General features: G+C 44.7%; 1 protein-coding gene and 1 long non-coding RNA gene across 4 annotated transcripts in view; one reads left to right on the top strand and one right to left on the bottom strand.

Moving 5' to 3' along the window:
- Window positions 1–18,177, bottom strand: part of LOC142254549 (uncharacterized) — a 60,886-nt gene extending 42,709 nt beyond the window's left edge. The window contains exons 1-2 of the long non-coding RNA XR_012727254.1: window positions 18,127–18,177; window positions 13,648–13,753 (exon numbers count right to left, since the gene is read on the bottom strand). This is a non-coding gene — a long non-coding RNA (uncharacterized LOC142254549). The remainder of the gene's footprint in view (window positions 1–13,647; window positions 13,754–18,126) is intronic.
- A 7,231-nt stretch (window positions 18,178–25,408) lies between these two features.
- The window catches only part of LOC142254544 (alpha-1,6-mannosyl-glycoprotein 4-beta-N-acetylglucosaminyltransferase-like), a 48,640-nt gene continuing 46,758 nt past the window's right edge, over window positions 25,409–27,290 (top strand). For 2 of the 3 annotated variants that reach the window (XM_075325651.1, XM_075325654.1), the window contains exon 1: window positions 25,409–25,478. The gene's annotated coding sequence lies outside the window, so the exon portion shown is untranslated. Of the gene's footprint in view, window positions 25,483–27,290 lie in introns of all 3 variants that reach the window. The other variant, XM_075325653.1, reaches the window with a different exon arrangement.

The following is a 27,290-nucleotide window of genomic DNA, read 5'->3' as shown; positions in this document are numbered from 1 at the left end:
TTTAACATTGCAAATTATAGAAGTGTTGTAATTTAATTTATTTATTTTTTTAGCCGTCCATGAAAAATACTGATGATACCTATGATAAAAACTGCCACGCTGATGCAAAACAGACACACCAGACGTGTGCAGGAGGCTCTAGGCAGCAAAAGTTAAATATCAGAGGCCCATTATACCGAAATCGGTGGGGCTCATGTTAAAATCCAAAGTAATATGAATATGTTCAATTAAGGAGAGGGCAAAAAAGACTGCACTCAATCTTCAATGCTGCTTTTATTAATCCACATGGGAATTACATGACAGACTCCCTTTTCCTAAAATTGCACAATGGCCGTTTCACATTACTGATGATGCTTGATCCAGTGTGGTACTAGAAGGATGCCCACTACATCCCTTACGGTATGTGCCCATGATCCGGATGACACTGCATTCTAGACTCGGTATCATCTCTCCTGCGGAGACGCTTTTGTTCTCCACGGGAGACCGCAGCATCCATGCACACAATCAGGATTGTGGGCGCTGTGGACTTTCACTGTGTTCTTCTCCCCACTGAGAACACTTGTCTCCACAAGCATAAATTGACATACTGTGGCTTGGAAAGCCGCACCACAGGTGAGTTTATGCTGTGTGTAAAAGAAGCACAGTGGGCATAGGTTTTCTTTAAATCCCATCCACTATGCTTGTACTGTAGAAAGCAGCGGAAATACACTGCATTCAAAATACTACTAATCCTGATGGTGGAAAATCGGCCTTAGGGGTGCTTCACACACAGCGAGATCGCTACTGAGATCGCTGCTGAGTCACGTTTTTTGTGACGCAGCAGTGACCTCATTAGCGATCTCGCTGTGTGTGACACTGAGCAGCGATCTGGCCCCTGATGCGAGATCGCTGCTCGTTACACACAGCCCTGGTTCGTTTTCTTCAAAGGCGCTCTCCCGCTGTGACACACAGATCGCTGTGTGTGACAGCGAGAGAGCGACGAAATGAAGCGAGCAGGGAGCAGGAGCCGGCATCTGGCAGCTGCGGTAAGCTGTAACCAGGGTAAACATCGGGTAACCAAGGTGGTTACCCGATATTTACCTTAGTTACCAGCCTCCGCAGCTCTCACGCTGCCTGTGCTGCCGGCTCCTGCTCCCTGCACACGCTAAGCGGTGCGCGCTGGTAACTAATGTAAACATCGGGTAACCATACCCAATGTTTACCTTAGTTACCAGTGTCCACAGCTTCCAGGCGCCGGCTCCGTGCAAGCGCAGCGTCGCTTGCACGTCGCTGCTGGCTGGGGGCTGGTCGCTGGTGAGATCTGCCTGTTTGACAGCTCACCAGCGACCATGTAGCGATGCAGCAGCGATCCTGACCAGGTCAGATCGCTGGTCGGATCGCTGCTGCATCGCTAAGTGTGAAGGTACCCTTACTTGTGAGAGTCACATTTCGAAAAACAAAAGAAGCAGTGAAGATAGGTACATGCTGTGCTTATTTATTTTTTTTTACCCTTGATTTGAAGATATTCATTTAAAGGGGTTATTCGGCTTATTTTACTTAGTTTTGTCTATTTCACTACTGGGCTACATAGTGGCAACTACATACCTGCGCTGCTGTCAGCCCCTCTCCCCAGGCTCAGTGGTCATGTGACCTCTCCTGCCGGGATTTTGCTGCTTCATGTGATGTCACGTCAACAGGGGCAGGAGCTTGTTGGCTGGCATCAAAGCCGACGTCATGTTGCCGCCCTCTGGACGGGTACAGTGTGTCGGAGTCGCTGCACACCCTACACCCGAACCCTCCCCACATTCCGTACTCTCCACCACACCCACCCACGCCATTGCTATGGGGTCCGTAAGCTGGCGCAGCGCACCCTCTCATCATTGTCCCACTGGTGTCTGTGCTCTGACAGCTTAGTACAGTGGTGATGTCACAGACAGCAGGTAAAAGAGGAGCAGTGGCGGGGACCGAGGGAAGGAGAGTATGTATTTATTCACTACATGATGGGGGTGCATAATGCTGTAATGGGCTGCAGAGTGCTATGTGGAGGGGTGCAGAGTGCTATGTGGGGGGGTGCAGAGTGCTATGTGGGGGGGTGCAGAGTGCTATGTGGAGGGGTGCAGAGCGCTATGTGGGGGGGGGTGCAGAGCGCTATATGGGAGGGGTGCAGAGTGCTATGTGGAGGGCTGCAGAGCTCTATGTGGGGGGGGTGCAGAGCTCTATGTTGGGCTGTTATTTACAATGCTGGAGTGATGAGAGGTCAGTGCTGGGCAGAATACTAACAGCCAATCAGTGTGCAGAGGGCAAGGCTGTGCGGCACCAGCGCTGACTGTGAAGTTTGGCAGTCAAGCAAAGGAAGATGTCAAGTTTGGCTGAGCTGCAGGTAAATAAAGTGGGTGCAGAGAATAAAGTGATAATTCAAGAGGAACAAAAGTTAGAAACAAACAAAAAAATGGATGTTTTAGATGACAATACAACACAGATTAGCTTAAAAAAAGTTTGAGTTTATGGTTGGACAACTTATTATATTTTATACAAGTCAAAGGGGGGGGGATCAATATTTTTCTAAATTACAAATGCATAGTTGAAGTGTTTTGCTCTTTTCCAAATGTGCAGTGTGATTTTCCTCAAGACGTGTTTGCAAAGGAATTTTTAGATAAACAAAAAACAAGAAATCCATGTAGTATTGCAATGGCGGCACTTTAAGTTTTCACAAAATGTTATACATGTGCTGTAGAAAACATCGAACAATGTAAATTGATTAGCACTGCAAGTCAATCATTTATTTGGTGAACCCTTTTAGAAAATAGTCCTCTCAGACAACTTGTATGATGAATTTGCCTGGACGGTACCATTAAAGTTCTCTACAGGGGAAAGACTGAAGCTTCTTTCACAGGTAATGATAAAGATAATGATCACATAAGATCACAGTTCAGTTTTTTGATTATATATTAACTTATTTCAGAGGTAATGGAAGAATAATCACACTTTTATAACAGCATTGATTGTATAACTCTAGTTGCCCATATGATACGGTATTCTGCGATGAATCCTATGACGCATTGGTATATTGGAATAAAGTACAAGATAAAGTCTAGGAATCAAGTAGAGGGTTGAACTACAAGGATGTAAGTGCGTTATATAAAAGCAGCCACAGTGTGAGAGACAGTCAGGTGAGAAGTAACATATGGACTACTGTGCAAAAGGTTGTGGCAAGCGTGGGGGAAAAAATGCTATAAAGTAAAAACACTAAATAAAACCAAAGAATACAAGGGTAATAGGTTGAATTCTGCTAATTGATAAAAATGAAGTGAATGACCAAAAGAGAAATGTAAATCAAATCAACATTTGTTGTTGACCACCCTATGCCTTCAAATGCGCATCAATTTTCCGAGGTACTTATCACTTGCAAACAGTTTTTGAAGGAACTCTATAGGGAGGTTGGTCCACACATTTTGGAGAAATGACCACAGATCTTGTGTGTATGAGGCTTGTGAAAATCCTTCCGTCTCGTTGTAATCCCAGACAGACACGATGATATTGAGATCAAGGCTTTGTGAAGGCCATATCGCCACTTTCAGGACTCCTTAATCTTGATGAATAGGTATCTACCTGCCTACATCCACACAAGATCAGTAGTGATTTCTCCATGATGTTTGAAAAATTCTTTATGTGTAGTTCCTCAAAAACTATGGACAAGTGTATGTAAAATAATTTGTTGTTTTGAAGGCAATGGGCAGTAACACCATACAGTGATTTTGATGTAGATTTATTTTATTCACTCACTTTTTCATTTTTTTTATGCATTTTTACTTTGCAAATGTTTTATACAGGTGTAAAAAAAAAATGGCTGCACAGTTCTGTGTACATTGTATATTGACCTTCAGTTAGGTGTCCTGTTGTAACATTCATTTACATGTTGTAATTTGGTCTCAGTAATTAATTTGTAATTTGCCTAAAGAAGGAGCCTTTGTGCTCTGAAAGCTTGCTAATATAATTTTTCTGGTTAGCCTATAAAGGTATCACTCCTAAAATACTTTTGTCATTCTTGGGACATAGCCAGAAAAATTAATTGAAATACTAACACGGTACCACAATATTACCCCGTATTGCACTTAAGTATAGAAAATCTTTGGGGTGAGATGGTGTAGAAACAAAAAAAAAAAAGGAATTTTTGTGTAGGTCTTTTTACAATATTTTGTAATAGAAATGGGAAAAAAAGTTATCTTTATACAGCAAGTGGGTACAATTAGTGATGCAAAATTTATATTAAAAATGTAAATTAAGTTGAATGTTACAGAGCTATAAAAAAGTCGCTTTTCTTCAAAGTGAGCTGTAATTTCAATTGGTACCAAGCCGGGTACAGCCTACTGCTAATTTCTTGCATTTGTAATGGTTCTTTGGTTGCTTTGCCTTACCAATTCTAGCATTTCTATTTATTAAATGTATACTATTTTACTATGTAAAATAAATAAGGAAATATATAAATAGTTTGATTTTAAAGTCCTTGTTTTGGGGGATTTTTTTTTAAAATAGGATTACTCTCTCCCTCCAGCCAAACCCCCCCATCCCCCCCCCCCCCCCCCCCCCCCACACACACACACACACACACACACACACACACACACACACACACACACACACACACACACACTCCATCCAAGTTGGGACTGTGGAACACCAATATTGGGATCACTAGGGGTCACAGTCAGACTCCTAATGATTAAACAGATTATTCCCCCCGTACAGCAAGTTATTACATACACTATGGGCACATGGTTTTTTTTTGTTTTTTTTAATAAAAGTGTCTGTCACCCCAAAAACTTTATTTTACATTTATAGTGAACTGTTTTTTTTCAAAAATCATTCCTGTAGTGTTGCTTATTACAAAAAAAATCTTATTTGGTAAACATTTAGTGTGTCCACACTCTAAAATAATGAGCAAAAACATTCCCTCTACAATCAAAATGTTTTTTGTTTTGTTTTTAAGGCTAGGAATGCACTTTGCGTTTTAGGTGCTTTTTAGGTCCGTTTTGAGAAGCACCTTTTTCTTGCCATAAGGCATACGTTTTGATTTACCAGCAAAGTCTATGGAAAAATTGGATTTTCCGACCCCCACTTTGCGTTTCTAAACACTGCATTGAATTTGCATATTTTGTGGCAAAAACTATGCGTTCAAAGAAGGAGCATGTAGTTGTTTTTGCCATTTTGAGTGCGTTTTGCTAACATTGGAGTCAATGAGAAATGGCAAAAACCAAGATTCCTGCAAATTCCTGCGTTTTACCTGCTTTTTCATTGCAGAAAGCATGCGTTTTGGACTACCAAAACGCATGCTTTTTGATCATTAGGCTATGTGCGCACGTTGCGTAAATACATGCAGTTACGCTGCGCTTTGTAGTGCAGCGTAACTGCATGCGTCCTGCGTCCCCTGCACAGTCTATGGAGATTGTGCAGGGGCCGTGCGCACGTGGCGTTTTAGAGCGCAGCGCTTCGGCTGCTGCCGAAGCGCTGCGTAAAAAGAAGTGACGTCACTTCTTCCGTGCGCTTTGCCGGCAGCTCCTGCTCTGTCTATGGGAGGAGCTGCAGGCAGAGCGCATGGAATTGGCTTTTTTTTTTATTTCACTACGGACATTTCTGCAGCGATTTAAAGCGCACATGTGCTCTTCAGATCGCTGCAGAAATTTCTGCAGTAACTGTACGCAACGTGCGCACATAGCCTAAAAATAATGATTTCATAAGTCCCTTTACACACACACATAATCCGACAATTTAAATTAAGGAAAATAATACTTTATTGCAATTTATCCATCAAATATCATATTACCGCAATAATTTAATGAACATAATTTAATTTCATGATTTTTTCTATGATTATAGATTTGATTCTTTTTTTTACAATTTTTTCTAAGATTTTGACTATTTAAACTTTATTAAGCAGTGTCTTTATGTTCAAAACGCAACTATCAGAACGCAGGTGGAAACGCAGATAAAAAGCGCTGAAAACGCATCAAATACGCGGCAAAAACGCATGCGTTTTCAGCGCTAAATTTCAGAAAAAGGCAACTTTGGTCAAATCAATTAAGCCCAAAACGTGCGTTCTAAACTGCATGTAGGAGAACGCAAAGTGGGGCCCTAGCCTTAATCTCCATTTGGTTTTTGGAGAGTGGATCCAAAAACTCAGCAAAGCAATTAAGTGTGAACACACCCTTAGGCTATGTACCCACGGGACAACGTACCTGCGGATTTTGTCGCGGAAAACCCGTGGATTTATCTGTATTTTCCAGATAAATCCGCAGGTTTACGCAAGTACAGACACTCCCCATGTTATCCTATGGGATTTGGGGAGTGCTGTATCAATGATGTGGTATGTGCGGCTGCGGAATATGCTGCGGATGTCCCGCAGCCACACGTAACTGCATGCCAATTATTCCTGCGGAAATATCTGCGGATGTCCCGCCTCTCCACTATGGAAACAGAGGGCGGGACTTCTGCAGGTATTTCCGCACTTGTTCCGCAGGTTTGCCACAACAAAAGTGCTTGAATCCCGCAGCAATGGATAGCTGCGGTTTTCGGGGAGCAGCTGCGGGAAACCTGCAGCAAAATCTGCAGGTACGTTATTCCGTGGGCTCACATGGCCTTAGTGTGGCCAAGGACCCTGCGCACTGTTCCCTCCCCTGGATTGCATGCTGCTCACCTCCTCTCATGATGACTGACAGTGCTCACTTTCACAGAGCGAGTTTTTCTTGAATTTAGTGTGTGTGTGTGTGTGTGTGTGTGTGTGTGTGTATCTGTGTGTGTGTGTGTGTGTGTGTGTGTGTGTGTGTGTGCGCGCGCTACAGCCTCGGTGTATCCGTGTGCATATGTAGAGAAGGAGATTTAGCTCAGGCATTGCTAGCTCTGGGCAAGCAAGCATTGTCAATCGGCATAAGGTGAGGTGCATTGTGATTAAGCCTAAGGTTTATTGACGCTTCCTCATTTATATAAGAAATAAAATGCTTTTTTTGGACAATAAAGCCCTTATAAAATTCATCTCTACAGTGTATTTTTCCCATAGTAATTTACCTGTATAAGTAGTTTAAATCCAGTTTAGGGGGGAGGTGACCGCCTCCTTTAAAGGTGTTTGTGTGGGTGCAGTACGTTCTGTATTGTTTGGTTTTTTTTTAAACTTGTTCTTTCATAAGAAGACTGTAAAAACTTGCTTTGGTGAAACAATGCAGCCAGACAGGTAGGATTAGGAGCTATTTAAACTTGTGTACAGGTCAAATATCTTATCTGCTTTGTGCTTTGTCACCCCTGAGTCCTATGTGATATTTAATCAGATACCTCCCAGACAAGTGCTATACTGTGGGACAGTGCAGATCTGCAATATTTTTCTCATGCCTATTCGGCAGGAGAAAACAATCATAGCATGCTGCAAGTGGCTACGATATCTGGTCACGAGCACCCATGCTGGTCTATGGATGCGTGTGAAACATCAGACTGCACTCAGATTTCATCCAAAAGCAGTCCGATAAAGGTACCGTCACACTAAGCGACGCTCCAGCGATCCCACCAGCAACCTGACCTGACAGGGATTGCTGGAGCTTCGCTACACGGGTTGCTTGTGAGCTGTCACACAGTCAGATCTCACCAGCAACCAGTGACCAGCCCCCAGCCAGCAGCGCTTCGTGGAAGCGATGCTGCGCTTGGTAACTAAGGTAAATATCGGGTAACCAACCCGATATTTACCTTGGTTACCAGTGCACACCGCTTAGCGCTGGCTCCCTGCACACCTAGCCACAGTACACATTGGGTTAATTACCCGATGTGTACTCTGCTACGTGTGCAGGCAGCAGGGAGCCGGCTTCTGTGGACGCTGGTAACCATGGTAAACATTGGGTAACCAAGAAGCCCTTACCTTGGTTACCCGATATTTACCTTCGTTACCAGCGTCCGCCGCTCTCACACTGCCAGTGCCGGCTCCCTGTTCCCTGCACTCCTAGCCACAGTACACATTGGGTTAATTACCCGATGTGTACTGTGGCTACGTGTGCAGAGAGCAGGGAGCGGCGGGCGCTGGTAATGAAGGTAAATATCGGGTAACCATTGAAAGGGCTTCTTGGTTACCCGATATTTACCGTGGTTACCAGCGTCCGCAGAAGCCGGCTCCTGCTGCCTGCACATTTAGTTGTTGCTCTGCCGCTGTCACACACAGCGATGTGCGCTTCACCGCGGGAGAGCAACAACTAAAAAATGGTCCCAGACATTCAGTAACAACCAACGACCTCACAGCAGGGGCCAGGTTGTTGCTGGATGTCACACACAGCGACATCACTAGCAACATCGCTGCTACGTCACAAAAGTTGTTCCTTAGCAGCGATGTTGCTAGCGATGTTGCTTAGTGTGACGTGGCCTTTACTGTAGACAGACGTAATGGAGAAGATGGAGAATTTAAGTTCTCCATCTCGATTCTCGCATGTGATAGAATCGGATCTCAGTAAATGATGATCCGCTTACGCTTGCAGCAGAGTTGAGCCGAGTGTCATTTGCATAATCCATTTGATTCTCACATGAGAGAATGATTGGGTGTTATATGCTCGTGTGAACCTGGCCTTTACCCCAGAATATTCACTGCTTTTGTCTTCATTTTTGCTGTTTTCTTTGTCGGGGTTAAAATAGATCTTACGAAAGCTGCAATTTTGCTGTGTCATTGGTGATACCCATTCACTTGTTACTAATGCAGAGTTTTACCTTCTTTACATGTAATTTAAAGGGATTTTCCAGTAGTGGTCATCTCCTTTTAAATTGCCCAAAAGTGCTGCACAATTAATAGAAAAGAAAAAAAAAAAAGTACTTACCTGCCGGACTTACTGCTCTCAGTTCTTAGGGCCGTTTCACACATCCAGCTTTTTGCCGGATTGGTGGATCCGGCGCACTCCAGTACAGGGTGATACAGTTATAATGGCAGCGCCGCAACTTTCGGGTCACATGCTCCGGTTACATGACAGCATGTGACCGGAACTTGTCGCGCTGCCATTGTAGTGTATCACATAGGTACCGGAGTGCGCTGGATCAGCCAATCCGGCGAAAAGCCGGATGTGTGGACCGGCCCTTACTCTCCTGGCGGTCACTAAACATCTTCAGGTAACCACTTAAGCCGATCAGAGTCTGCAACCATCACAGCAGAAGAAACGCTGATCTTCCAGGCTGATGGAATATTAAACGCTGCAGCCAATCAGCTGGCTGGTGATCAGGTGGTCACGTAACTGCTGCAGCCAGGGAAACGGCGCTGATATCAAGAACTGTTCTGAGAGGTAAGTATGACTTTATTTTAGGATACACAGTTGGGCTTTATTCATAAGGAGTTGTGCAGTAGTAGACAACTCTTTGAAGTGTGAACAGAGTATAAGTCTTGATAGTGTTTAGAATTTCTGTGCCATTTTGAAGGTACTTTTCATTGTCTGGGGTAAAAATTCCAATCAAACCACTTATATTGCCTTGTGATCTCACATGCAGTCACTCTTATCGATAATCTAAAAGGCAGGGAAGCCATGTGTCACGGCTGACACAGTCATGTGGTTTCTGGCAATAGAAGGTCACAGCATTTGGCTATGCAAAATGCTCCCTGACTTTCTGTCGTTCCTGCTGTTAGTATTTATTGTATTAGGTAGCTTTCCTGCTGGATATTCATCTATTCCCCTTTAGGACACAGCGGAGCCCTCCTTCTATGCAGCTGATGATTATCAGTATTTCCCTTGTGTTTAAATACTCCCATCTTCCTTGGACTAGGGCTGGTGATGATATTCAGTTCATTAAGCTCTGGTTGCAGGCAGGTGGCTTGTACCCCTCTGTGACATTGTTGCTGTTACTTTGCTGAACTTCTACCTGAGTCATAAGTAACTTTGTTTATTTTCCACTGTGTGTCCTCTTTGTGTCTTCTATAGTGTTTAGTGGTGTTAATGACGAGCTCATCCCATCCGTTCCCTATTTAGGGTCCAACACTAGGGATGCCTAGGGTCAGGTATCCGGCTCTGCTCATAGGTGAGGAACTCCAGGGGCCAGCAGTAGGTTTGGTCAGGGGTCACCATCTCCCCCTTGCCTAGACGCAGGATTTCCCGTTCCTTTCGCCATTCGCTTGGTACTTCCCTGTACATAGCATGAGACTATGGTTTTCTGTCCTGCTCAACAAGAGCATCAATCATCAATATTTGTAATTGTATCTGTTGACACAATATCCAGAGGCTTCCTTACCGCTCCCATTAGTGTACCATTTTGAGACTTGCCTAAGCCACTGGCTATTTGCTCTCTTTTTAACTGTTTAAAATTTGTTTTCTTCAGACACTGTTCTTAAAAATGTCTTAAGTAATCCCTAGAAAGCTAAATGTAATTTAGTTCTAGATCCACATGCGGTATTATGACACTGAAGACTACTTTTTAAAAATGTACTCATTATTAGCTGTAAAGACGATGCTCTCACTTTCTTCCTATGTTCCTGACTGCACCTTTAGGTCCTGTACCATAATGATTGGCATTTTCCTTACTTGTCTGATGAAGGGGGCGCTGGAATCAGCTGCACCAAATACAATAAAAGGCACGTGCCACTTTTATGAATTTGGCACATCTTTCATAGCACCACTTCTTTTGTAGTAATGCATTTGCTGGGACCACTCCCGGCTGCGCTGCACCCACTTCTCTTAAGTTTGCCAGAATATTTGTTTAAATATAAAATGCCAAGAGTCAAACATGTTGCACAACTACGAGTTTTTTCATGCAGTTTTCTTCTGCCAGAAAACTGGCATTACTCCTGGCAGAATTGGGTCCTTACAGTGTAGAATTTACTTATTCTAATTCTCCATATCAGCAAGGTGAAAAGGGTACATCAGGGTTCAGTTCTAGGCATGATCCTTTTTCTCTATACACCTCCTTTTGGACAAATTAGCAGTAGATTTAGTATTCAATACCATGACTACACTGATGACACCCAGGTAAGCGTCTATGGTAACCGCTCCCATGCACGGTTCAAAGTGTGGAACGCAACGTTCAGCTTTCCAAACTATCCAGAATGTAGCAACCAGATTAGTATTTTGTTCCAGTCACCGCATTGAGTGTCCATCCACCATGGAATATAATGTAAACCTTTCACACCTACTTACACAGCTTTACCTCCATAGTGCTGACCCCACATCTCTTCCTTCATCTTTTTCTACCGCCCGATCTGTGGTGTCCATTCTCCAAATTCTCATCCTTGCTTATCTGGATCGCTAACTCCTATCTCCAAAGTTATCTTATACTAGGACATGTTCTTCTATTAATCCCAAATGTCCTCCTTTTCTATGTATCCTAAAATTATTTTTTTAGGCAGTTCTATCAGACGTCATAAACTGATTCTAGTCCTTTTATCACTTCTTCCCTTCATTTGACAGTACTCCTGTAAAGGAAATTCTGATTATGGACTTAATTGTGAATATGTTTGATTTTGATACAATGATATTGGCATATTGTATAATATATGAACACATCACCTTATACATATGAATCTAAGATGGTGCTTGGTCCACTTAGGAAAATAGCCTAAAAGATGCAAAGCCATGTTATGTGAGCACGCTTAATCTTTTTGGCCCACAAAGATACTCTTTTATTTGGCCCAGATAACGCACCCGCGAGAAAAACGCATCTTTGCCGCATTTTTACTGCGGTTTTGCCCAATGCGTTTTTTAAGTCAAATCTATTGATGGAAAGAATAGATAAAACATAGAATAGATAAAAAGAATAGAAAGAAATAACAGAATAGATCTATCGAGGGATAGCTAGCTTGGCCAGCTGTTTTTTAAATCATGTTTTGGTTTAAAAAAAAAAAAAAAAAGATGTGGGGTCTCCCTCTTTTTTCATATCCAACACAGGAACAGCTGCAGGCTGCAACCCTCAGCTGTCTGCTGTACCTTGGCTGGTTCTGACACATAGAGGTGAACCCACACTTTTTAAAAAAAATTGTTTGATTTATTTAAAAAAAAAAAAAAAGGGGGGGCATGGGGCCCCCCCCATTTTTCTAAAACCAGCCGAGGTACAGCAGACAACTGGGGCCTGATATCAGGGTAGGAAGGCCCATGGTTATTTAGCCCTTTTCAGCCTAAAAATAGCAGCTTGCAGCTGCCCCAGAAGTGAGGCATCCATTAGATGCTCTAATTCTGGTACTGGACCCGATTCTTCTCGTTGCCCTGGTATGGTGGCAATCGGGGTAATAAGGAATTAATGGCAGCCCAGAGTTGCCACTAAGCCCTAGCTTAGTAATGGGAGCTGTCTCGACCCCCAATCGCTAATCTGTAAGTGAAAGCAAGTAAACACACACACCAAAAAATCCTTTATTTGAAATAAAAGACAAAATATACCCTCTCACCAATTTATTAACCCCAAAAACACCCCTGCAGGTCCAACATAATTCACACGAGGTCCCACGACGCTTCCAGCACTGATACACCTGAAGCTCACAGCGATCGCCATAGAATATGACTGCCCGCTGTGAGCTCCAGGCAGCAACTGAAGTAAGCCACATGATCAGTGGTGACGCCACTCAGGTGATTTACAGTCACAGGATGAGGATTTCAGTTCTGGCCGTGACTAGCCTGAGTGACGTCACTGCTGATCGCGGCTTAGTCGCTGCCTGAATCTCATAGATCCGCCCTCCGGCATCTGTGATTGGAAGCCTCAGACATGCTGTCACTCAGCGTAGGGGCTCGTCTGACTGCAACTAATCAGACAGATGCCAGGGGAAATAGTGAATATCTATGAGCCTAATAAGCATACTGGAAAGAAGGAGAGGCCGTGGGAGCAGTGTGACAGCCGCCCCAGTGAATCTGTAAGTATGAAACACTTGCTCCTACCCCTTTGCGCTGGATTCTAGTCCCCATAGACTATATGGGGACCAGCATCTAGCCAGATAAAAAAATAAAATCTTTATTTTTATATAGCGCTAACATATTCCGCAGCGCTTTACATACATCAGGAACACTGTCCCCATTGGGGCTCACAATCTAAAGCCCCTATCTGTATGTCTTTGGAGTGTGGGAGGAAACCGAAGTACCTGGAAGAAACCCACGCAAACACAGGGAGAACATACAAACTCCATGGAAATGTTGTCCTTGGTGGGATTTCAGCACAGGACCCCAGCGTTGCAAGACTGCAGTGCTAACAACTGAGCCACCGTGCTTCCCTAGATACCAGGGATCAATCCCCTGTCTACCCAGAGTCAGCGGGGGATTGACCTGCCAGTCCTCCGAAATGCAGGGACAAAACGCAAAAAGAATTGATGTGCTGCATCGTTGTGGTCACCACAAAGATACAGCAAAAAAAAAACCTGCAACGTTGGCACAGCAAAAATGAAATCTCATAGACTTTGAGGAGGGAAATGCATGCAGTTTTGGGACCAAAACTGCACCCGAAAAATGCACAAAAACGCAGAGTGCTCACGAGGCCTTACACTTATAATTATTAGAAAGCCCTTAAGACATATGCCAATATAAGATAAGGACTTTAAAGGCTACACACCCTGCCATTTGAGTCACTTTACCAAAGAACTAATTCACTGTGCACGTGGTTTGGCTAATTGCCATAACACTCCCCACACTCCTTCTAACGTAATGAGTATCCTATCTGTACATATACAGATGCTAGCTATAAAAATAAAACTAGATCCACCTTGACTCTTTCCTCCTCACAATCCTGTCTGTCTGTAAAGCCTCTTCCACTGCTTTTCTGCAACAGGCGCCAAAGTATTCAATCCCAAGCCTCTGCCATCTTCTAGCTGAAAATAGAAGTTAATTTGTTTTGTTTTTTTTCTTCCTAAATTACCTATATTCACCTTATACATAAGATAGCTTTTATATAAATATATATATATATATATATATATATACTAGAAGGTGGCCCGATTCTACGCATCGGGTATTCTAGAATTTACGTATTGTGTAGTTCATGTATGATTTTTGTTATATATATATATATAGATGTTGTTGTGTGTAGTTACCAAGTGTTTGTGTAGGGCGCTGTACATGTTCTGAGTGTCGCGGGGGGTGAGAGCGGTGTTGTATGTGTGTTGCGTGTGTTGCGTTGTTTGTGGAGCGCTGTGTGTCTGTAGCGTTGTGTGTGTGTGTGTGTTGTGCGGTTTGTGTGGGTGTGGTGTGTTTTGGGGGGAGGTATGTTTTGAGCAATGTGTGTGTTGTGCAGTATGTGCGTATATTTGTGTGTGCAGCGTTGTCTGTGTGTGTGGGTGTCTGTGTAGGGCGTTGTTTGTGATTCCTAGTGTGTGTGTGTTGTGCAGTGCGCGTGTGTGTGTGTGTTGGGGGGAGGTGTGCACCTCCCATCGTGCTCCATCCCCCATGCTGCATCCCCCATGCTGCGCACTCCCAAACGTGGTCCATCCGCCATGCTGCGCACTCCCAAACGTGGTCCATCCGCCATGCTGCGCACTCCCAAACGTGCTCCATCCGCCATACTGCGCACTCCCCATCGTGCTGCATCCCCCATGCTGCGCACTCCCAAACGTGCTCCATCCGCCATGCTGCGCACTCCCCATCGTGCTCTATCCGCCATGCTGCACACTCCCAAACGTGCTCCATCCGCCATGCTGCGCACTCCCAAACGTGCTCCATCCGCCATGCTGCGCACCCCCTATCATGCTCCATCCGCCATGCTGCGCACTCCCAAACGTGCTCCACCCGCCATGCTGCGCACTCCCAAACGTGCTCCATCCGCCATGCTGCGCACTCCCAAACGTGCTCCATCCGCCATGCTGCGCACTCCCAAACGTGGTCCATCCGCCATGCTGCGCACTCCCAAACGTGCTCCATCCGCCATGCTGCGCACTCCCAAACGTGCTCCATCCGCCATACTGCGCACTCCCCATCGTGCACCATCCGGCATGCTGCGCACTCCCAAACGTGCTCCATCCGCCATGCTGCGCACTCCCAAACGTGCTCCATCCGCCATGCTGCGCACTCCCAAACGTGCTCCATCCGCCATGCTGCGCACTCCCAAACGTGCTCCATCCGCCATGCTGCGCACTCCCAAACGTGGTCCATCCGCCATGCTGCGCACTCCCAAACGTGCTCCATCCGCCATGCTGCGCACTCCCAAACGTGCTCCATCCGCCATACTGCGCACTCCCAAACGTGCTCCATCCGCCATACTGCGCACTCCCCATCGTGCACCATCCGGCATGCTGCGCACTCCCAAACGTGCTCCATCCGTCATGCTGCGCACTCCCAAACGTGCTCCATCCGTCATGCTGCGCACTCCCAAACGTGCTCCATCCGCCATGCTGCGCACTCCCAAACGTGCTCCATCCGCCATGCTGCGCACCCCCCATCATGCTCCATCCGCTTGGGAGTGCGCAGCATGCCGGATGGTGCACGATGGGGAGTGCGCAGTATGGCGGATGGAGCACGTTTGGGAGTGCGCAGTATGGCGGATGGAGCACGTTTGGGAGTGCGCAGCATGGCGGATGGACCACGTTTGGGAGTGCGCAGCATGGCGGATGGACCACGTTTGGGAGTGCGCAGCATGGCGGATGGACCACGTTTGGGAGTGCGCAGCATGGCGGATGGACCACGTTTGGGAGTGCGCAGCATGGGGGATGCAGCACGATGGGGAGTGCGCAGTATGGCGGATGGAGCACGTTTGCTCAGCCTCTCTCCTTCCAGCCTCCCTCAGCATCAGCCTCCCCCTCCCAGCCTTCCCCAAGATCAGCCTCTCTGCTCCCAGCCTCCTCCAGCACGCCGTGCTCCTCTGCCGACACTCACCCACACCCGATCGCATCCACTCACCCACACAACCGATCGCATCCACTCACCCACACAACCGATCGCATCCACTCACACACACAACCGATCGCATCCACTCACACACACCCGATCGCATACACTCACACACACCCGATCGCATACACTCACACACACCCGATCGCATACACTCACACACACCCGATCGCATACACTCACACACACAGACACTGACGATATTGCACATACGCGCTGATACTCACAACATCCGGGGATATCACATGCTTCTGGCCATGTGATCCTCCGTCAGGTCCTGGAAGCTCACAGCACAATATCGCCGCCGAGAAGCAAGCGATATCCCAGGATGTTGTGAGTATTTGGATGCGATGTGATGTGTGTGAGTGAGTGTGATCTGATTTGTGTGTGTGTGTGTATGTGTGTGTGTGTGTGTGTGTGTGTGTGCTGTTATGTTATGTATGTTCCGCAGCTGCAGGACCTTGATGTGTGGATGCGATGTGATGTGTGTGTGAGGTGTGTGTGAGAGTGAGTGTGAGCCGGTGTACACTGGTAACTATGATACACATCAGGTAACTAAGGGACCTTAGTTACCCGATGTGTATAATGGTTACCAGCTTTCACGGCCTCCGTTAAGATCCCAGCATCGCAAGGTTATGTCTGGCGCTGCCGGGATCCTGACGGAGCCGGTGTAGAAGCAAGCGATATCCCAGCATGTTGTGATGTGTGGATGTGATGTGTGAGGTGTGTGTGAGAGTGAGTGTGATCTGATGTGTGTGTGTACTCACCTGGGAATCGGAGCCCCGTGTCAGTTGGGCCACAGCGAGCGTGCATTGCGTGAGGGGGGCGGGGCCTGCAGAGAGCCGGGGCGAGAGGCCAATCCGTGTGGGGGGGGCGGGGCCATGGCGAGCCCAGCGGCCAATCAGCTTTGTGTCACCGTAAGGACACAATTTCGGAGCATGACAGACAGACAGACAGACAGATAGAAAGACAGACAGACAGACAGACAGACAGAATAAGGCAATTATATATATAGATATATATATATATATATATACATATACACACACATATACATACGGTATACAGTACAGACCAAAAGTTTGGACACACCTTCTCATCTCTAGAACAACGGTTAAGAGGAGACTTTGTGCAGCAGGCCTTCATGGTAAAAAAGCTGCTAGGAAACCACTGCTAAGGACAGGCAACAAGCAGAAGAGACTTGTTTGGGCTAAAGAACACAAGGAATGGACATTAGACCAGTGGAAATCTGTGCTTTGGTCTGAGGAGTCCAAATTTGAGAACTTTGGATCCAACCACCGTGTCTTTGTAGAAAAGGTGAACGGATGGACTCTACATGCCTGGTCCCCACCGTGAAGCATGGAGGAGGAGGTGTGATGGTGTGGGGGGGCTTTGCTGGTGACACTGTTGGGGATTTATTCAAAATTGAAGGCATACAGAACCAGCATGGCTACCACAGCATCTTGCAGCGGCGTGCTATTCCATCCGCTTTGCGTGTAGTTGAACCATGATTTATTTTTCAACAGGACAATGACCCCAAACACACCTCCAGGCTGTGTAAGGGCTATTTGACTAAGAAGGAGGGTGATGGGGTGCTACGCCAGATGACCTGGTCTCCACAGTCACCAGACCTGAACCCAATCGAGATGGTTTGGGGTGAGCTGGACCGCAGAGTGAAAGCAAAAGCGCCAACAAATGCTAAGCATCTCTGGGAACTCCTTCAAGACTGTTGGAAAATCATTTCCGGTGACTACCTCTTGAAGCTCATCAAGAGAATGCCAAAAGTGTGAAAAGCAGTAATCAAAGCAAAAGGTGGCTACTTTGAAGAACCTAGAATATAAGACATATTTTCAGTTGTTTCACACTTTTTTAAGTATTTCATTCCACATGTTTTAATTCATAGTTTTGATGCCTTCAAAGGGAAGCTACAATTCTCAGAGTCCTGAAAATAAAGAAAACTCTTTGAATGAGAAGGTGTGTCCAAACGTTTGGTCTGTATTGTGTGTGTGTGTGTGTGTGTGTATGTGTGTAGATTATATATATATTATATATATATATATATATATATATATATATATATATATATATATATATATATATATATATATATATGCAACTTTCGATAAATCTGTGGAGAATTCAGCAAGTCTGATAAGACTTTGGGGCAAGTTATATTTCCTGATATTACACATGAGAATCTATATAAATTGTCAATTCTACACCTCACACCCTTATGAATGAAGCGCAGTCATGGATGGTGAGTTCCCGCTCCATGTATAGTTCTTTCTGCAGGATAAATGCCAATTTTAAATAAACAAGAACCACGTTCTCATCGCTCCAAGAATATCACAATATCTGTTACCATAAACGGTCTGCGTCTCCAATCTCCTCCAAGTCTAGAAAGTAAGACTCATCCTCCGGATCTGACCAGCCAAGAGCCCGTTGCTGCTTGTCTTGGAATGTGAAATTGCTGTAGAAAATAGCATCAATTTGTAAAAAAAAAAAAAGACAATTGTAATAAAAGGTGACAATGTATTGTGACAGGAGGCCACGAATACCCAAGAGATCAAAACCTCAGCGTTCTTAACAGGTCTGTGCTATTCTTGTATGTTTAGGTTTGGAGACATTTTTAGTGAATGAAATGTGGATAACGGGAGGTTACATTTTGCAACAGTTTTATTATTCCAATGTATCGAAGAAAAAAAAGCTTTTTATCAATTTTGTCAAGTAAATATCTTTTCACTTCTGTGTATACAATGTTTCTCCATGGGTGCATGTAAAGTCAAAAGTAGAAAAAAAGACGACTGCAGCCTGTGTCACCAATCCGATGATCTGAAGCACGGCACCCATGTACCTCTAGGAGTTTCATGTGCCACTAAGTATGATTCACATCAGTGGGTGTTAGTGCGCACAAAGTACATGCAATAAAGTGACAGTCTCCCTTTATGTTAACCATTAATAGGGTTTTTACCAAGTATATAGTCTCTCCTATAGATAGGGTAGGTGATATCATCACCGAGGGGCCGACCTTTGGATCCCTCGTTGATCCAGAGAAGTGATCTTTGCAGAGCTCTGCCTGAATGGAGCGAAGGTTAGGCACAAGTTTCTTCATTCTACATGACACTACCGGAGATACCAGAATCCTGCAGTCAGGGCCAACATTGGGGAGGGGCAAGCAATCCACAAAGCCACAATCAACAACCTCATCAACTCTATGCGAAGAAGATGTGCTCCACTGGGTGAGGCAAATGGTGCTCACACCAGCTATTGACTGGTTTTCTGCTCCCCCTTCTCCACCCAGACCCTCCTGATACCATAAAACCGTACATTTTAGAGTGGCCTTTTATGGTGGCTAACCTAAAGGCGCACCTGTGCAATAATCATACTGTCTAATCAGCATCTTGATATGCCACACCTGTGAGGTTATTGTAACGCCTGCCTGGGACCACAGTCTCAGAATAGCTGTCACGGCTGGGCTAGAGGAAAGCTGCCCACTAAGCAGGATCCCGAGAACCCCGAAACCTTTTAACAACTATACAGGGATTTGAAATTACTACAGGGCCCCGGAGATCGCTACTTTTGGAAGGCTGCAATTCCAAGAGGAGTAGTCATCAGGCAGGGTCAAACCAGGAGATACAGAAAAGGGACAAAATCGGCAGACAAGAACGTAGTCAGGAATTCTGGCTGAGGTCAAAACGGGAGATGGCAGGGCAGGCAGGAGGGTAGTCAGAGAACAGGCAGGGATCAATGTTCAGAGCAGAGCGAGAACCAGAAAAAAAAAGGAATACAAAACTATATCTGGCAGTGACCAGCAGACAGGAGGGGGAATTAGAAGGATGTGGTGTCTTCCCATTGGCTGTAGCTGAAAGGTGGAAACTTCAGCTGGAAGACACACGCCACCACAGTCAGCCAGTGGTACTGCAGGTCCTAGGGAAACCCAGCTTAGTAGATGGGCCAAGCCTATGCCCACCAGAGCCACTGGCACAGACTCCTCCCCTATCACCAGCACTGTTCACTGTGGGAATACGGCGTCGCCTGGTGACCGAAGCAGAAGTCGCAAAAGTGGACTCCGGTGAGGACGTGACAGTTATCTTAACTAATGAGAAGTGCTCACAAACACAGATTTAGACAAATTTGTGAATATTTGAGAAAAAAAAAGGCCTTTTGTACATAGAAAAAGTCTTACATCTTTGAGTTCAGCTCATGAAAAATGGGAACAAAAACAAAAGTGTTGTGTTTATATTTTTGTTCAGTGGAAGTTGATTCTAAAATATTCCCAAAGTGTTTCCTTGTCTTGAGGCTGAGAACACATTTGTTCGCATGCAAGTGAAGGTGTTGTGCAGTGCAGCCAAAGTAAACATACTGGACACTTCAGGAAGAATTCATCTAGTAAGTTGTATAAAGCATGGAAGTGGTGAGCTGAGGAGATTACTTTCTGGGCTCAAGTACAAAAAGGAGATTGGATCGGCACTTCGCTTCCGTAATATTCTTATTCTTTATTTTCGCACTTTAAAAAACATCCAGGATTAGTTAAAATTAAGACATTGTTTTCTGATGTGTTTCTGGCATCAAACTGCCCTTGGGCATAGAGTTTAACACTAGAAGTCCCAGAGAAGGGTCATTTAACACTTCTACCTTTGGAACCCAGAGACGAGTCAAATGGCCTGAAGGATTTTAGCTAACTTCCTATAATCACCGTCTTTTGTTCTGTAATTAAGGCCATTACTGTCGCACCACAGGAGGTTGTTGTTTTCCATTGAGTTTAGCCATTTAGTTTCTAGTTAGTTCTATTCCGTTTATTGTATGTCATTTGACCCTCTTTCGGGACTTCGAAATTTCTGGGACTTCTATTGTTAAAGGGAATCTGTCAGGTACAATATTCACTCAGAACCACGAGCAGTTCTGGGTGCATATTGCTAATCCCTGCCTAACCGTCCCAGCCTAATGTAGCATAGATAAAGGGATCTTTAGAAAAAGTGTTTCTAAAGATCCAATATGATATGCTAAGGAGGCCAGCGAGTAGTCGCAAGGGCGTTACTTCCCTGGGCTAGTCTGCCCCCTTAGCACATAAGCAGGCCCCTGTGGGCGTGCAAACATGCTAATGAATGCGCAGCGTTAGAAGATGATTGCACTCACCTCTCTGCTGCCATCGCGTCAGACGTTGGATTTCGGCTCAGTGCGCATGATCCCGGACTTTCGGTCATGCGCACTATGAAGTCAGGTGTACGCTTCCTGGCTTCAAACTCGTGTAGTGCACATGACGAAAGTCCGGGATCATGCGCATGGAGCCAAAGTCCATCGATGGCAACAGAGAGGTGAGCGCGACCATGCTTCTGATGCTGCGCATTCACTAGCCCTCAGGGACATGCATACATGCTTAGGGTGGCGACTAGCCAAAGAAAGTAATGCCCTTGCGACTAGTCCCTGGCCTCATTAGCATACCATATGAAATATTTAGAAATACTTTTTCTAAAGATCTCTCTATCTATGCTACTAGATACAGGGACGGTTAGGTAGGGATTAGGAATATGCACCCACTGCTGCTCGTGGCTCTGGATGCATATTGCACCTGACAGGTTCCCTTTAATGCCGGAAACGCATCAGGGGACGATGTCTCGATTTTAACTAATCCTGAATGTTTTTTAAAGGGTTAAAATTAAGAACAAGAATTTTACAGAAGTACTAATCCAATCTCCTTTATTTACTTGGATATTGTCTATGGTCTATGGCTGGAGTCTCTGCACCCAAACTCCTGGAGTATATCTCTATATCTACACGGTAAAGGCCCCGTCACACACAACGAGATTACTAACGAGATCGTTGCTGCGTCACAGTCTCTGTGACGCAGCAACGATCTCGCCAGCGATCTTGTTATGTGTGACACCTACCAGCGATCAGGCCCCTGCTGTGAAATCGCTAGTCTATGCCGAATGGTCCGGACCAATTTCTTCAAAAGCAATTTCCTGCTGGGCAGGACACATCGCTGTGTTTGATGCCTACCAACGACCTCCTAACACGGTCCCAACACCCGCCGAGATCGTGATACAGGTCACGGATCGTCACTGCGTCGTTGGTAAGGTCTGACTGTGCGACATCTCACCAGCGACCTCCCAGCGACTTACCAGCGATCCTTATCAGGTCGTATCGTTGTCGGGATCGCTGGTAAGTCGTCGTGTGTGACTGGGCCTTAAGGCTCTTCGTTATTTTCCTCTTTGTACTTTCTGGACTGCTGTTCATCTAGTGTACATACACATTCAGCATTCACTCACACTGGCGTACAAAAAAAGTCAGATTTTCATCCAGAAAAGTTGTACGAATGTCATGCAAGTGCGCCATTTTTTTTATTTATTTTTTCTCATCCAGCATCCGTACATTATTATTCTACAATGATTTTCAGGATTATTTACAGCTGTCTGTTACAGAATAGTGATGTGTTTGCGCTTTAACGCTTTCAGGACTGCACAATTTTTCCTTTTTGAATATCGGTAAAAAAAATCAGAGTGCGGTGAAATGGTGAAAAGCACGAAATTTTAACATTGTTTTGGTGTTTTTTTATTTTTACAATATCCTTCTCCAAGTAAAAATTGCTGCTGTGCTCCTCAAACTGGCTTTATTTTTGTTTTGTTCCTACGCTTCCCTATTCTTGAGATATTTGGCCCCCTGTTCGTAGGTAAATCTAGTCTTGCTAGCCAATGGGGTGTGATCTTCAACTGTATTCTAGAGGACCACACGCCATTGTCCATAAAGACCAGCTTTTCATACAGGGACTATATCTCAGAAAAGGACAAGTGCAGGGGAAAAAAGAAAGAGCCTATCATATTGTTCTACCTGAGAAAAGCCACCAACTGACGTGTCAGCCAGCTACTTTCTCAGAAAGAACACCGGGGCTCGTGGCCAAATGAGCATTCCTCTGTATAGGAGTGTTGAGATACATGGCTGTCCGCAGATTGATCGGTTAAAGCCTCTTTCGGCTGACAGCCATCATGTGAATAGCCTTAGGCAACACGCCAGTTATTTCTGACATCATCTTCAGGCCCTTTTAGAGAACCATGGCTGGAAAATGACCATTAATTGGCTATATACAAGCCATTAATGACCTGATTAGAATTCTATGAGCACAGAGCAATAGTTAATACTATTTGCTCATAGAATATCATGTAGGCAGCACACAACCTGTTCACACAGGACAATATGCTGCCGAGAATGTTGGTGTGAAAAATCCAGTTATCCGACATGTGCGTTTTGCTATCTGGACTGGACACAGTAGCAAACATTCAGCTGTGAAAAGTATTAGGTCAGGATAAGCATTTAAAGGGATTGTGTCAGCAGAGAATGACTGTTTAAACCAAGTACAGGTGCGCTCGGTGCATCATGGCGTGGCAAATCATTTAAATGCACCTTTCCACCTGCTTCTCTCAAAATCCAGCCCACCCCTCCTTTGATTGGTGGCTTTATAGTGTCACACGGAGTGTCATGACTGCATCATATGCTGTTCACGCTACAAATTCTGACACTACACACTATGGTTTCTGAGTTACACAGGCAGGCTCGGGCGTCGGCCAGCTGTGTGCTCATTAATGGTTCAGGCTAGCAAGAGTTAACCTCTGCTATCCTGCTGCTTACTGCTGAGATCACATGTCCTTGGAAACTGATCACATTTACTCCCTGCCTTTTTAAGATGGTGGAATCTGTCTTCCCATGCCGACTATATTCTTATGCTGTGTTGGCCTGTGTGCTGTTGTGTTCCAGTATCGCACGGTGCTTGGAGTTGTTGTAGAATTCTCTCGTCGTCTTGTTGTTTCCTCCTTACCTCTAATTGTTGTATACCTTTTGTGTGAGTGTGCCATGAGTTTTGGTTTCCCCTGTTCGTCTATCTCTGTTGGTTTTATCACACTCCTGTCTTGGCCCTCCCCTGGAGGAGGGGGGTATATGATCAGGGCTGGAAAGGAGCAGGGTCATGAAGGTGGCTCAGACATCCTCACCTTCAAAGGTAACTCTGATAAGGGATAGCTAGGAGCTTCCGGTCCCCTGCTCTCCCAGATCATTGTGACAGAGTCTGAGAAGGGAGGTTATAGATAGAAAACAAGCAGATGGGAAGGTGTATTTAAAATTAAATGATTAATCCCACCAGGAAGCACTGAGTGCCTGTGCTTGGTTTGAACAGTCATTCTGTGCTGACAGAGTGCCCTTAACCTGTAAATGTAGACAATCATTGCAAGCAGAGATCTGAAAAAGTTTGGTAACTTAATAATAATAATAATATTAATTATTATTAGTATAGCGCCATCAAGTCCATGGCGCTTTACATGTGAAAGGGGTATACATAATAGGGACTAGTACAATAATCATAAGCAATACAAGGCACAGACTGGTACAGGAGGAGAGAGGACCCTGCCCGCGAGGGCTCACAGTCTACAAGGGATAGGTGAGGATACAGTAGGTGAGGGTAGAGCTGATTGTGCGGCGCTGTATCAGACTGAGGGTTACGGCAGGTTGTAGGCTTGTCAGAAGAGGTGGGTCTTCAGGTTCCTCTTGAAGCTTGTCAAGGTAGGCGAGAGTCTGATGTGTTGTGGCAGAGCATTCCAGAGTATGGGGGAGGCACGGGAGAAATCTTGGATGCGATGGTGGGAAGAGGAGATGAGAGGGGAGTAGAGAAGGAGATGTACCGGGAGACTAGGTCACAGATGTAGGGAGGAGACAGGTTGTGGATGGCTTTGTAGGTCATGGTTAGGGTTTTGAACTGAAGTCGTTGGGGAATGGGAAGCCAGTGAAAGTGAAGGTATTGGCAGAGAGGAGAGGTCGGGGAGTAGCGGGGGGACAGGTGGATTAGCCGGGCAGCATAGTTTAGAATAGATTGTAGGGATGCGAGACTGTTAGAAGGGAGGCCACAGAGCAGGAGGTTGCAATAATCCAGGCGGGAGATAATAAGGGCATGTACTAGGGTTTTTGCAGCTTCTTAGGAAAGGAATGCTCGGATCCGGGAAATATTTTTGAGTTGGAGGCGGCAGGAGGTGAAGAGGGCTTGGATGTGTGGCTTGAAGAAGAGATCAGAGTCTAGGATTACTCCCAGGCAGCGAGCACGAGGGACCGGGGAGAGTGGGCAGCCATTGACATTGATGGATATGTCAGGTGGGGGAGTTGAGTGAGGAGGAGGAAAGACAATGAATTCTGTTTTGTCCATGTTCAGTTTTAGGAATCGAGCAGAGAAAAAGGATGAAATAGCAGACAGATATTGTGGGATTCTGGTTAGTAGGGAGGTGATGTCAGGTCCAGAGAGGTAGATCTGCGTATCATCAGCATAGAGATGATACTGAAAGCCGTGGGACTCTATGAGCTGTCCCAAGCCGAAGGTGTAAAATAATGTATAATCACTTATATAGCAATATTAGTTTTAGTGCTTTTTTTATTATTATTATTATTATTATTATTATTATTATTAATAATAATAATAAATTAAAATGATATATTGCAGCAAATTATCTAATATTATATATAATATTGTAGGTAAAATATTGGAGTACAAGCACCTACAGTGTTAGATCCTCCTCGCCAGTGTTTCCCTGCATATGCTGTACTTGCAGCAATGTTGATTTAGGCAAATGATTATGTAGGGAGTGTCCTGCTTACAGATTACACACTGCCTCTTCTCTACAGGTCAATGAGTGTCTCTCATGCAGCCTGATGATCGCAGCGTTCCCCGCTCTCTGCTGGATGGTAAGTAAGTACACTGCTTCCAGCGTATAGAACACAAATGCTCATTGTATTAATTGATCCGATTCCAGGTACTGTCGCGTCAATAACCCTGTGAAAGGCAAATACTTAACGTTTCAACGTTGGTTAATGACTGACTATTATAGAAAACTTTCTGCAGTTTCAGGACTGAACCTAGGTGGTTTTTACTATTCTATAATTCAGCTTTTATGCTGTGGACCATAGGAATAGTATTTCTCTAGTATGTCTCATCTCTTGGCTGGCTTTTCTAGCTTTTCTTGTGTCTGTATGCACCGCTCCCTGTCATATTACAATAGGGAGTGTCGGAAATTTAGGGTTAACTGGCTTGTTGCATGTGCGGATGAATCTTGTATTAAGCCTAATGACTGATTAATGTACAGGCTTATTGTTCGTTCTGAGGTTTTGCACCCTAATTGCTTTTATGAAAGCATAAAAATGTATGAGCAAGAACTGAAAATGCATTTAACAAAGTGTATAAAAGCCGCGCTCACTATAAAACATTAAAAATTAATGTGAACTAAATCTCGCAATATCATCATTAGAAGATTACTGTAACAGGACACTTCATGCGACGTAGGATGGCGACATAGGGTCAGTCTGCTGAAAATTATTATATTTTATGAACCGGAAAAAGTCATTCAAGTTTCATTTTCGCAACGACTTAATGGCCGAGCACCATATTGTGTTCTTAGGTTCTCTAGGTCTCTAGTCATGTCACAAAAAGCTTATTTTATTAAACAGAATTTAGTCACTTCCCAAACACCCCCATCTCTGTCTCCCCGCTACTTTATGAAAATGGAAAAAAAAAAAAAATAATGTTATATATTAGCCTTCAAAAATGCAATGCCTTTATTAGTGTACATCCAATAGCGGCATTTCAGTTCCTCCTGGACCCTTTGTCAATCAGTCATAAGGTGCAAGGTAGAGAAACCCTAAATAATATATCGCAAACATGATATAATTAGTGATCACTATTACCAAATAGTGGACATTTCATATTAAATGGTTAGACAGCAATAGTGCCAAAATATTACATTATATATATATTTATTCATTTATATAGCGCTATTAATTCCACAGCACTTTACATACAATGGCAACACTGTCCCCATTGGGGCTCACAATGTAAATTCCCTATCAGTATGTTATTGGAGTGTGGGAGGAAACCCACGCAAACACGGGGAGAACATACAATCTCCTTGCAGATGTTGTCCTGAGTGGGACTAGAACCCAGGACCCCAGCGCTGCAAGACTGCAGTGCTAACCACTGAGCCACCACAAGACTGCAGTGCTAACCACTGAGCCACCACAAGACTGCAGTGCTAACCACTGAGCCACCGTGCTATATACAATATAGATTCTATTTATTTAATGAAATGGAGCAGAAAGTGCATATTTATAATTATACTGTACAAACTTGATAATAAATACCAGTTACGTGCAGACATTAAGATCATGTTTATAGGACTCACCCCATGTAATAAAATCCATCCTGTTATACTGTAATTAAACACTGCACATTGTGTTCTCAGGACACTAGTGCAAAAGTGCATCACATGGACAAGAGCGCAATCAAACATTGTAACCCTGAAATACAGCATCTGCGCTATACAGTCTGGGCATTAGCACCATGTTGTTTCAGGGCAGAACGTCATGGCCAACATGAGACCTTTGCACACACTCTCTTGTCTATTGCTAACTAACAGCGACATTGGAAAAAGAGTGACGAGCATATCTCTGTAATTATTTTTTTTTAAAGGAGCTTATCATTATATATAACCATGTAATAATAAA

Source organism: Anomaloglossus baeobatrachus, chromosome 10 (genome assembly GCF_048569485.1).
Source record: "Anomaloglossus baeobatrachus isolate aAnoBae1 chromosome 10, aAnoBae1.hap1, whole genome shotgun sequence".
Classification (NCBI taxonomy): domain Eukaryota; kingdom Metazoa; phylum Chordata; class Amphibia; order Anura; family Aromobatidae; genus Anomaloglossus; species Anomaloglossus baeobatrachus.
Note: the sequence above shows the minus strand (reverse complement) of the source record. Positions and strands in the feature narration are given on the sequence as shown.